At 35.1% G+C, this 10920-nt stretch overlaps 1 non-coding gene across 1 annotated transcript; it reads right to left on the bottom strand.

Annotated features, from left to right (window-relative positions):
• Positions 1-10281: 10281 nt before the first annotated feature.
• Positions 10282-10413, bottom strand: LOC123840950 (small nucleolar RNA SNORA72). Its single transcript, XR_006790140.1, has one exon. It is a non-coding gene; the product is annotated as a small nucleolar RNA SNORA72 (small nucleolar RNA).
• Between the last annotated feature and the right edge of the window lie 507 nt (positions 10414-10920).

Genomic DNA, 10920 nt, shown 5'->3' with positions numbered 1-10920 from the left:
GTTGGATTATTATGAAGCATCTTAAATCACATTTTTGCAAAACATAAACATAGCAAAATGTTACATTAAAATTTTTTAAAGCTTAAAACATTTCACTGATCTTTTTTCTTTGCAACCACCTGAATAATCAGTTTAGACATAGTTCCAGAATAATAATTAATTCGGTCATCCATTTAACAAACATTTATAAAGTGCCAATTAAAACATTTAACACTTAGACTCACCTTTCTAATTTGATTGATTTTCATGGAGAGGACTTAAGATATAATAGGTGCTCTTGCTCTCTTGGCTGACTGATAAGAGGAATTAAAGTAATCAATTAGAGAAATATAGCTATTATTTGGAAAAGTAGATGCAAAAATTATCAAACTATTATTTTTAAAATATGCATACTATCATAATTAAGATCCATTTGTCTGATACTTACAAACTTACTGCTAATTATTATAGACTCATAATTAACACTTATAATGTCAACTCTCGTTAAATATGTGCATGTACTAGATTGTAAAACATCTTTAATGAAATTCAACAAATATTACTGAACATTTATCATGTGCCTATTAATAGTCAAAAAGATAATGACATAAAAATGAAACATGTATGAATATGTATGTATATGTGCTTTAACAAGTTCACAGTCTTTAAATGGGAGAAGCCAACAAAAACATTATGATCTCAGGAAACGGATGCTACCAGAAGCATCAACCCTCTTCGGGAGCATAATAAAGGTAGTAATTAATTCTAATGGAAAGAAATGGCTTTATAGCATTGGATATCCTTTAGCCCCAGATCTTGAGCTGTAATTACGACTTCGTTGAACACAGGTGATGAGATACAAGAGTATCCTGGGAAAGGAGAATTACATATAATTACTGGGAAGAATGAAGAATATTTCTTGTTTAGGAAATTATAGGTAGCCTAATCAGACTCATGCCTAGCGTTTAATGTCTTATGAGGAAAAAAAACGGGCAATAGTTGGGGTTCAAATTTGAAGTATACTGAGTGCCATATCAAGATATTTTGACTGTCTTATTTTAATTGAAGAGAATGTTTTCAACCCTGGTTGTGCATAAGAATTACTTCCAGAACTGCCCTCCTGTCCCCAACCAAGATCAAATAGAAAGCAATCACCGTGGGTAAACCTATAAGCTAATATACTTTCCAGCTCCCTAAGTTATTTTCATGCATATTAAAATTTGAAAACTACTGTGTGAGAGAAAGGGAGGATTAGGTTGGCAAGCAGAAAATTATATATGTATATATATATATATTTTTCTTTACCTACAACCAGTAGTTGACAAACCTGGATGTGTATCAATAGCTAAAGGGGATCCTATTGAAAATAGAACATCAAGGGTGCCTGGGTGGCTCAGTTGGTTAAGCGACTGCCTTCGGCTCAGGTCATGATCCTGGAGCCCCAAGATCGAGTCCCGCGTCAGGCTCCCTGCTCAGCAGGGGGTCTGCTTCTCCCTCTGCCCTCTTCCCTCTTGTGCTCTCTGTCTCTCATTCTCTCTCTCAAATAAATAAATAAAATCTTAAAAAAAAAAAAAAGAATGGTTACATATTTAAAAAAAAAAAAAGAAACTAGAGCATCAGAAGGTGCAGTGGAGATTGAGGTCCATGAGTGTGTATTGCTAAAGAGGCAGCTTCTGAAGTGTTTTCATCACTAATTTGCAGGGAGGCTTTGGGCATATGAGAACACAGAACTTCAACACCCAGATTTGCTAAATAACCTCAGTTCTGCATTTTATGTTTTGTAAAAATGACCTGAGGTTTAGCTGGAAATTGTAATTCAATTCAATTTAAAGTTAGCAAAAACTGTGCAGCCACCGTATGCCAGGCACTTAAGGTTTGTGGGTGGGTGGACTTAGGTAAAAAGATGGCTGTCAAGGACTACAGAAAACAGACCTACAACTGACTATAATACAAAGCAGAGTTAAATAGTACTCAGTGGAAGGACTAGTTACATACTGGGAGAAAGAAAAAGAAGTTGTAATTAATTCTGTCTGGTGGAAGTAGACTGGGGGTGGGGATGGCAAATGAAGGAAGCATTACACAGGAGGTTATAGCATAGAAGCTGGGTTTTGCAAGATAAGATGAATTTCAAAAGGGGGTGCAGATGGCATTTCAGTAAAAAAAAAAATACCAAAAATCTTAGATTCAGAATAAGTTGTGTTTTAATATTAATAATTTTGCTCAGCATTCTCAAGGGGTAATGTTTTCCAAAATTTTTGTCACATTGAAAGACAAATGTCTGGTTCTTTTGTACTCATGCAATTTGTAAGATAAGAAGTGCACATTTCAAAAACCGAAGAACCAATCTTACAAGAATAGAATAACCCTGAGCATTTGACTGTGATTCTTTTTCAGTCACAATTTGCCTAGTTCAGAGAACTCTCACAGTCCCTAATGCCTTCCCACATTCTTTTCTTGGTTTTCATTTCCTTCTTTTGAAGATCATAGAGATCTGCATAATAGGCTACTTGTCCTAAGAAGAGGGAGAGTGATAGCAAAGCCGACTGTCTCAACTCCCACTGAAACGGAGAGTCTTAATAAAAGAAAAAAAAAAATCAAACTTAAAGACCAGGGAATAGTATCAGTGAAATCTCATGAGAAGCAAATTTTACCATCAAGATGACCTTTGAAAATGTTTTCATTTGTGAATTTATGCTCAATGTGTTTTTTGGCCACATAATTCCATGATTGATTTGTGGAGGTTTTTTGTTATTTTTATTTTTTATTTTTTTATCACTATGTCCTTTCTTTCTTAGCGCTGGCAAGAAGACCAGTACATAATACAAGAGCTGTTAAAATATGCCAAGGTCCATATAATGAAACATAAATCATGCCCATGCAATACCAATTATTTCAAAATTTTGGGTTAACATATGAAAATCACTGATTTGTCCCAAATGTTTTAGTTCTTGAAATATTGGAAACAAAGTTAGCTATAGCTTTACATGGCTCCAGCTAAGAGAACTGGGCTCCCTAACATTATATGAACCATTTAAATAAGGTCAGATATAAAGAGTGGAAGTTTTACTCAGAAATGCAAAGCATTTATCAAAAGGGCACTCGTGCAGTATATCAGGCAGAATATTTTTACAGGGAAGATTTTAAAAGGAAAATCAAGCAGCTAGCCCAGTTAATAAATAAGCTCCTTCTCTTTCTAGTAATGAAATAATATGGCATAATAAAAAGACTCTAGGTTTTGGCATCAGATGCATTTAGGTAAGGATCCCACCACCACTAATAACTCTATGACCTTGGACAAATTACTTCATCTCTCTGAGTCTCAGTTAACTTCTTCATAATATGTGGAAAATATAAGTAGCCCTCAGGATTAATCTAAGGAATCAGAATAATATAAAATAGCCTGTAGCAATCACAAAGTAGGCTACGTATTCAAGTATTTCAAATTGATAGTAAAAGGAACACAGAGTTCCATCACTTTAGCTTCCCTAATGACAAATATCCAAAGAGTAATTCCATGACTTCAGTGTGTTGAGTTTTCCTTTTGCTTCACACTCTAGAATGTTAGAGTTTATTATTTCAAGTTATTTCCCTTATACCACAGGGTCCTCAGATGACACTGGCAATTCTTTGGATTCTGCTGGTACCTCTTCTGCCCACATGATAGAATGCAGCCATTTGTCCAACAGTTCTTGCTCTAGGACTATACACAGGTTAACTGTGAACTCACGCTCTTAAAGCAGCAAGGAAAATTCTCCTGAAAAGAAGCATGGCCCTGCCTAAGTAATGCAGTGTGCACACAGTTTAATGACTAGTTTCCCACATCGTGAGTCCTTTAATGGGGGGAAGAGCTCTTCCCTCCGGGCTCTCTCCACAGCGGCACCCACCCCTACTCACTTCCACTTGTCCCTGCCAAAGACTGTCTGTGAGCCAGTCATAGGGAGTTAGCAAATTACTGCTATTCTGAGCTCCTTGTCTGCAAAAGCAGACAGTGTCAGAGACACTAAGATCTGGTTAGCATTATAATTTACCAGCTTTGTTGGAGGTAGAGAGATCCTGCATGCAATCACAAATAGTGTGCAAAGACTGATGCCAAAAGAAAGGATTAAATCGTCAATGTCGTCTTGGAGCAAGAGATGGACACATCTTAAATATAATAATGCTGTATACATTTATGCAGAAATGTAACAGAATAAGTAAGATCAGATTATTTAATTATAAAATTTTGCTCAAAAATGCAAAACATTCTACATATAACTAAAAAGAGAATTCTATATACCAAACCTATGGGTCACCAACATTCCCCCTGTATAGCAACATACAATTATAGGTATAGCATATGAGGCCATATCAACTGTACATAAAATATAGACCCTTTATACAAACCTGTAGAAAGCCCTTTACACGAACATATATTTAATCTCTATATAAGCATATGTAACCAAAATGCTACAAAGGAAAATGACAAGATATTCTGATAGAATGAACACTGGTTTTGTTACCACTTTGAAATCTGACACTTTGTCAAATGGCTGTCCAATGCTTCTTTTTAATTATCCTCACTCTCCATATGAGATCTCTGTTTGCATTATCTCTACAATTTTCACTCAAAAAAAAAAACCAAAAAAAAAAAAAACATGTCTGCCTCCTGTTACTGATGTGTAGTCATTCTGCCCTTTCTCAGATTGTTCTTCAAAATCCATTTCTTTGGGGAGCTTTTTTGGTGGCTTCCTTGCTCAATGTCCTCAGCCCAGTAACTTCACTTCTCCCAAAATTTCACTAAGAACATTTTCAAACCAAAAAGTTTTTAGGTGAATCCTCATTTATGCATCATCCAGATCCTACAATTAATGTTTTACTAAATTTGCTTTGTCACAGCTTTCCATCAAACCATCCCTCTATCCACCCACCAACTAATCTCATTTTATTTGATGCATTTTTAAAAATTTGTTATTGAAGTATACTTGACATACAATGATATATTAATTTCAGGTGTGATTAATTAATTTCATAGTGATTTGACAATTGCCTACATTATTCAATACTTGGAACTTCTTAGGGCTGTCCTCTGTAGCGAGGACTCAATATAGCTTTAGGTCCTCCTGAGATAGCAAAATCCTCAGCGCAAACTCCTCTATGACAAATTATAAAAACTATAGTGTCTTTTAGAGAGGGATGTAAAATAACTTGGCCAAAATTTACTAGGACATGGTATTATGCAGTGTATTAGAATGCAGGCACTGGGAGGAAAGGGTCCAAGTTCCCATCCTGGTCCTGCCAGTTACTGCCTGCCTGAGCTCATGCAAATTACTACCCACTCTAGTTGTGTTTCATTATCAACAATGAGGAATATAATAGTGTCTGCCTCATAGGGTGGATTTGAAGACGAAGTGACATGAGGCATTTAAAGCACTTTACACAGTGCTTGACACAAAGTAAGTTCTCAGTAAACATCAGCTGTTATTGTTGCTATTTTTTAAATTAGTATATGCAAAACCAGATGATAACTCTAATGCAATTCTGTCCAAGGATGTACCTCTTGCATATGCAGATTTATGACCTCCAAGGAATTGATTTTATCAGTCTGTCCACAGATAAACTTTTACTAGGTGTAATTCTTTCATGTGATTGATAGCTGTCTGTACGATAAAATGTGATAGACAACCCCAGATGTTCTATTTCGAGCCATTAAAGGCATAAGCCCCTATAAGTGGATTCCTCACAGATATGCTGACACAAAATCAGAAAAATAATCCACATCTTCCCTTTTTTTCCAGAGCAAAATTTCAATCTCAGATTTCTCCGACATCAGCCGAACATTTGCTTTGTTAAGAGTTATTCTTACTGTCAGCAGAAGCAGGAAGATGCCGTGCGTGCTTTGCTCTTCATACAAACCTGAAGCCCTCACAGAGAGGGCACTTTCAGAACGTGTGCATATACACAACATAGAATATTTCATAGAAGTATGCATTTAGAAAATTATTTTTTCTTGCCTTCCCTGTCCAGTTCCTTGAGTATAGTATACAAAGGATTAACTAGTTGACCTAAATAATTTTTTTTTCAGGAATAATAATCTTAATTTGGCAGGGAGGAAGGATGGAGGGAAAGGGAAAGAAAGAGGTTACATAGTTTTTATGGTTGTTTGATAGGATGTCTAAGTGTGTGTGTGTGTCTGTGTGTTTGTAAAATGAGGTAACTTTCCTGCCCCTTGATAAACTGTCAAATATTCCTTTGAACGCTCCTCTCTTCCTTGCTCTTCCTCTCCCTTCTCCATTTCACTTTGCTCACTGAAGCATGCTTATGTCAAATGAATCAGTGGATGAAAACTTTAATTTCTTTGAGCAGAGCAAATACCACTACAATTAAAAGATGCCTAATTTGCCTTGTGCAGTAGGAAAGTACGGTCTCAAAAACAGCACTGTTTGTATTTCATTTTAGATTCTAAACATACAGACTACAAAGTTTTATAAATCGAAGTTTGTACATATACAATACAGAAATTTTGTCCATTTAATGTACTTGCTTACTTGATAATTTTGCTTCCTGTAATCCTCTATATGCCTGAATATCTTGAATTATAGCACCATAATTAGCAACACCTGGAGTTCTGCCCCACCCCCAACCCCATTTGATTAATGTGGGAATATTGGTATTTGTTTATTTTCATAAAGCTCACTTAAACCACTTGACCATAATTATGGAATAGAGATGAAACTTCCACCCTGGCACAACTGGACATGTTTTTGTTGAATTGATCCTGTTTTGTTTTTGTTTTTGTTTTTTTAATGCATCAGCCCTCCACCCACATTGAGTTTTTGCAGTAAAGGTCAGTGCCTGTTTAAAGGGCTAGAGGAGGGGAGAAGATTCAGTGGCTGGCTCTTTATGTAGGCAGGGCTGTTTGAAAAAGTTTCCACAGCTGACTGAATCTACTTTATGCTTGTCCAGCACCATTAATCCTTTGTAACCAGAAACGGTCAATTAACTCATCTTAAAAAAAAAAAAATAGTTAATCTCATTTGAAGTCTTCATGGGAACAATGATTTTGTTCTTAAGTGGCAAGGTGTGTGTGCTAAGGGTAGGCGCACATGAAAGAGAATGTCTCCCAAATATTGCAAAGCTCTTTCTTTGTAATATGGTAAACTAACTTCTGTATGATTATTTACTATAGTAAAAGTATGCGATAATGTGTTTGTGTGTGTGTGTGTGTATATGTGTATATATATATATATATATATATATATATATATATATATATATAGTGCTACTTATATAACATTTGATAATTTCCAGTGATTCTGGAAAATGCATGCTATCTTTGCCTTTGATTCCTAAAGTGAGAACATGATGCAGAGTGACAAGGAGACATTACCCAGATATCACTGACTCACTGGTAAGATTCAGATGTAATAATATTTACTGACAACATGCATAGAAACAGAAAGGCAAAGTTCACTTTGCTAGCACTCACTCTCACTCTGCCCTCTGTATTTTTAAGATCTTCAGTGGTCGGCTTAATTGTTTATTTATTTTAGTACCAAAGATTTATTTTATCTTATATGGAATCATGGATCCTCTCTTGAAGGGTTGAAATCCCAGGGTTTTTTTGTTTGTTTCGTTTTGTTTTTTATCTTTCTCCTGGTATCTTCCTATATGAACTTTCCACAATGATAATATCTTCTCCAGAGAATGAAATGGGTTACAGATAACATCTGATTTTGTCAATCACACATCTTTTCAGTTAAATTCAAAGATGTTTTTAGACACTAATTTCAGCTGGGTAAACAGCAAAAAGTAATTGACACTATTTTCAGAATTATAAGTTGTTATATGAGGGCATGATAATTTCTCACACTATACTCTAATGAGTACAGAAAGATAAGTCTTAAAATCATATACTTCTATGGTAAAAAAGAAATGACAAAGAAGAAATAAATACATTTATTTGGGGGTGTTACTATAAACTGGAAACAAAAAAATCTTATCAAAATGTTATTTTTGTTCTTAAGGAGCAATGTATTTTTGCCTAAGTTTACATCTGTGTAGGAGTTCTGGTTAAAGATGGAACACTGAACATATGGTTTTTTTTTTCCTCTTCCTAACTATGAAATGGTAGCAAGGATGCATAGATGTACATAATCGTAAGCAACCCTGAAAACAAAAATATCTCTCATTAGCACATCAGAGAAGTTGATTCTTTAGAGCAATCTATAATTGGATGCAATTATATTGACTGAGAAACCAAAGCAGAAGAGGTTGAAGCCTAAAATATGATCAGCAAAAGCAGGAGCTCTTCTCCCTAGTGGGCTTGAAAGAGGCTCAAAGCCAGAACTGCAGCTACAGAAAAAAATACAATATTTGCCCATAATCAAGATAACTAGTGACTGCCTATCGAATAGCTTCACCAGGTGGCACCTCCTCTCCTATAGGCACCCAGAAACAGGGGAAGGGGTGCCTAGCATTTGTCCCAGGATAAACCCATAAAACTGCTTTCTGTAGAAACTACATTGTTTGCCTGGGGGAAAACTGCCGTGAGTGTTTTTGCTTAAGAGAGAAGCAAAAAAGATCAAAGTAACAAAGTAAACTTAACAAGGGTGGGGACAGTTGAGGATCAAAGGCGAGACAATACTGCCAACTGCTTTATTCCTGATATTGCCCTTCTTATTTTCATATGTGATGAGCCCCTACCTGATCTGACTGCTCTTGGCATCCCCTGGCTCCTAATAATATTGCCAATACTTCCCTAATTCTTTATGTAAATTAAATTAGTTCATTTCATTCTCACAACAGCCCTGTGGTAGGTCACAATATTATCGTCATCTAAGAGATTGGGAAACTGGCTAGGGCACAAAAATATTAAGTAATTTGCCTAAGCTCACAGCTAGAAAGTACTAGAGCTGAGATATGTACAGAGTGTGGTTCAAGAGTCCCATGTACTTAACCACTGCCCTGGGTCATCTCGATGCGGTGCCTGCCATCCGATGTGCCTCACAAATGCTATAGGGCACCTTTCCCACAGAGAGGACAGGACTTCAGAGAAACAGATCCACAAACCTACAGGGAACACCCTTGCCATCTCTCTTTACTTAGCAGCTGAGTACCTCGTTCATAAATATGAATTTGTCTAACCAAGAATCATCAAATATCAAACATTTGAGGAAATGCAACAGCGAGCAAGAGAAAGATGAATAAAAAGAAGAACTGACAACAACAACAAATAGAAAAAAGAACCAGAGACATTTTAAGGAACAAAAGAGAACTTTAAAAATTAGGATGATCAATAAAAAGTAAATACTGCAATCGAAGAAAAAGTAATTACATAAAGCTAAACTTTCTTGGAAATTTCAAATGTGATTCCTAAAATCTATAAAATTCCATAGAATGGCTAAATAATACAATAGATCTTATTTAAATCAAATTGTTCATCCTCAAGGACAGAATGATGAACTTTCTCAGAATATGGAGAAAATGAGAGAAATTAAGGAATACAAAGGATCAAGGTAGGTATTCCTACATCTATTAAATAGAAATTCTGGACTTAAAACAATACAGAAATTTTAAGAGAAAAATGATAAAATTATAAAAATTATAAAATAACATAATTTCAATGATCTTAAGCCATTTTTTATATTAAAGAATTTGCTAAGAATCAAATATAATGGGATAAAAAGATTTGAGCCTAGAGTATTATGGCAAAATTTCTGAATTTGAAGAGAAATTACATGAGCTTTCAGAATGGAAAAAATAAACAAGTTGCTTCCAAAGGAATAAGAAATCAGATTGGGATCACATTTGGCTACCACCCATACCAAGCTTGATGGTAATGGGGCCTTGCCTTCAAAGTTCAGAGTTAAATGATCTTTAATTCATAATTCCAAACCCAATTGTTTGTTTAAAAAAAAAACAGACAGAGATATTTTATGTCTCATAGATACTTATTTAAAAAAGTTTTCTTGAATATATATTTGAACAAAATGGTAAATACATCCGAGATATAAAAAGATTTAATAAAAGGCCAGTAGGAACTATAAAGTAGGAAACTGGATAGTTAAAACGAGAGATGACAATGTGCAGTAGGCCTGGAAACCAGTAGATCCAAATTAGACCGAAAAGTGAATTCATAAAGTTGTCTGCAAGAAGAAAGGGTTTTTTTTCATAAGTCATTTAATGGCAACTGGTAATCATTAAATTAGTAATGGTTATCTTCAAAAGATATTATATTAGCTGTGCTGTCATTTCTCAAGAATGATCAGGTACCTAGAGTCACAGACATTTCCCACATAGGATGCATCATATAAATCAGACTTTGTTTATCACCAGCATTTATAAAACCAGACCTAGGGAAAGAAGTAGGTCTGGGGACACATGCATGGTCTTAATATAGTGAATATTTAACCTGCCCTGATTATTACAAAATTAGAACAGCAAGAATATTTGCAGGAAGAAAGTGGGTTTAATTAGTAGATTGTGTGATTAGGAAAATAAAGATCTTCATATGTTTCCTTAATCAACAAGAAACAAACAAAAGAATAGAACTCTGGAAAACATTTTAAATTAAAAAACAAAACAAAACCTGGGGCACCAGGGTGGCTCAGTTAGTTAAGCATCTACCTTTGGCTCAGATCATGATCTCAGGGTCCTGGGATGAAGCCCCTCATCGGGTTCTCTGCTCAGTGGGGAGCCTGCTTCTTCCTCTCCCTTTGCCTGCCACTCTGCCTACTTGTGCTCTCTCTGTGTTAAATAAATAAATAAAATCTTTAAAATAAATAAATAAAATTTTTTAAAAGCTAAAATATATTAAAATTATGTAATTTGAAATAAGCTGAAAATATATTAAAATTATTTAAGTAATTTGAAATAATTTTGAGCAAATACTTGAGTATAAGAGAATTCTCTTTAGCTAGACATGTAGAAAATTCTTATCTGAATGACAAATTTCATGAAATA

Source organism: Mirounga angustirostris, unplaced genomic scaffold (genome assembly GCF_029215605.1).
Source record: "Mirounga angustirostris isolate CCGP_5_RB_7025 unplaced genomic scaffold, mMirAng1.0.hap1 SCAF_13, whole genome shotgun sequence".
Classification (NCBI taxonomy): Eukaryota; Metazoa; Chordata; class Mammalia; order Carnivora; family Phocidae; genus Mirounga; species Mirounga angustirostris.
This window is presented reverse-complemented; position numbering and strand designations above follow the sequence as displayed.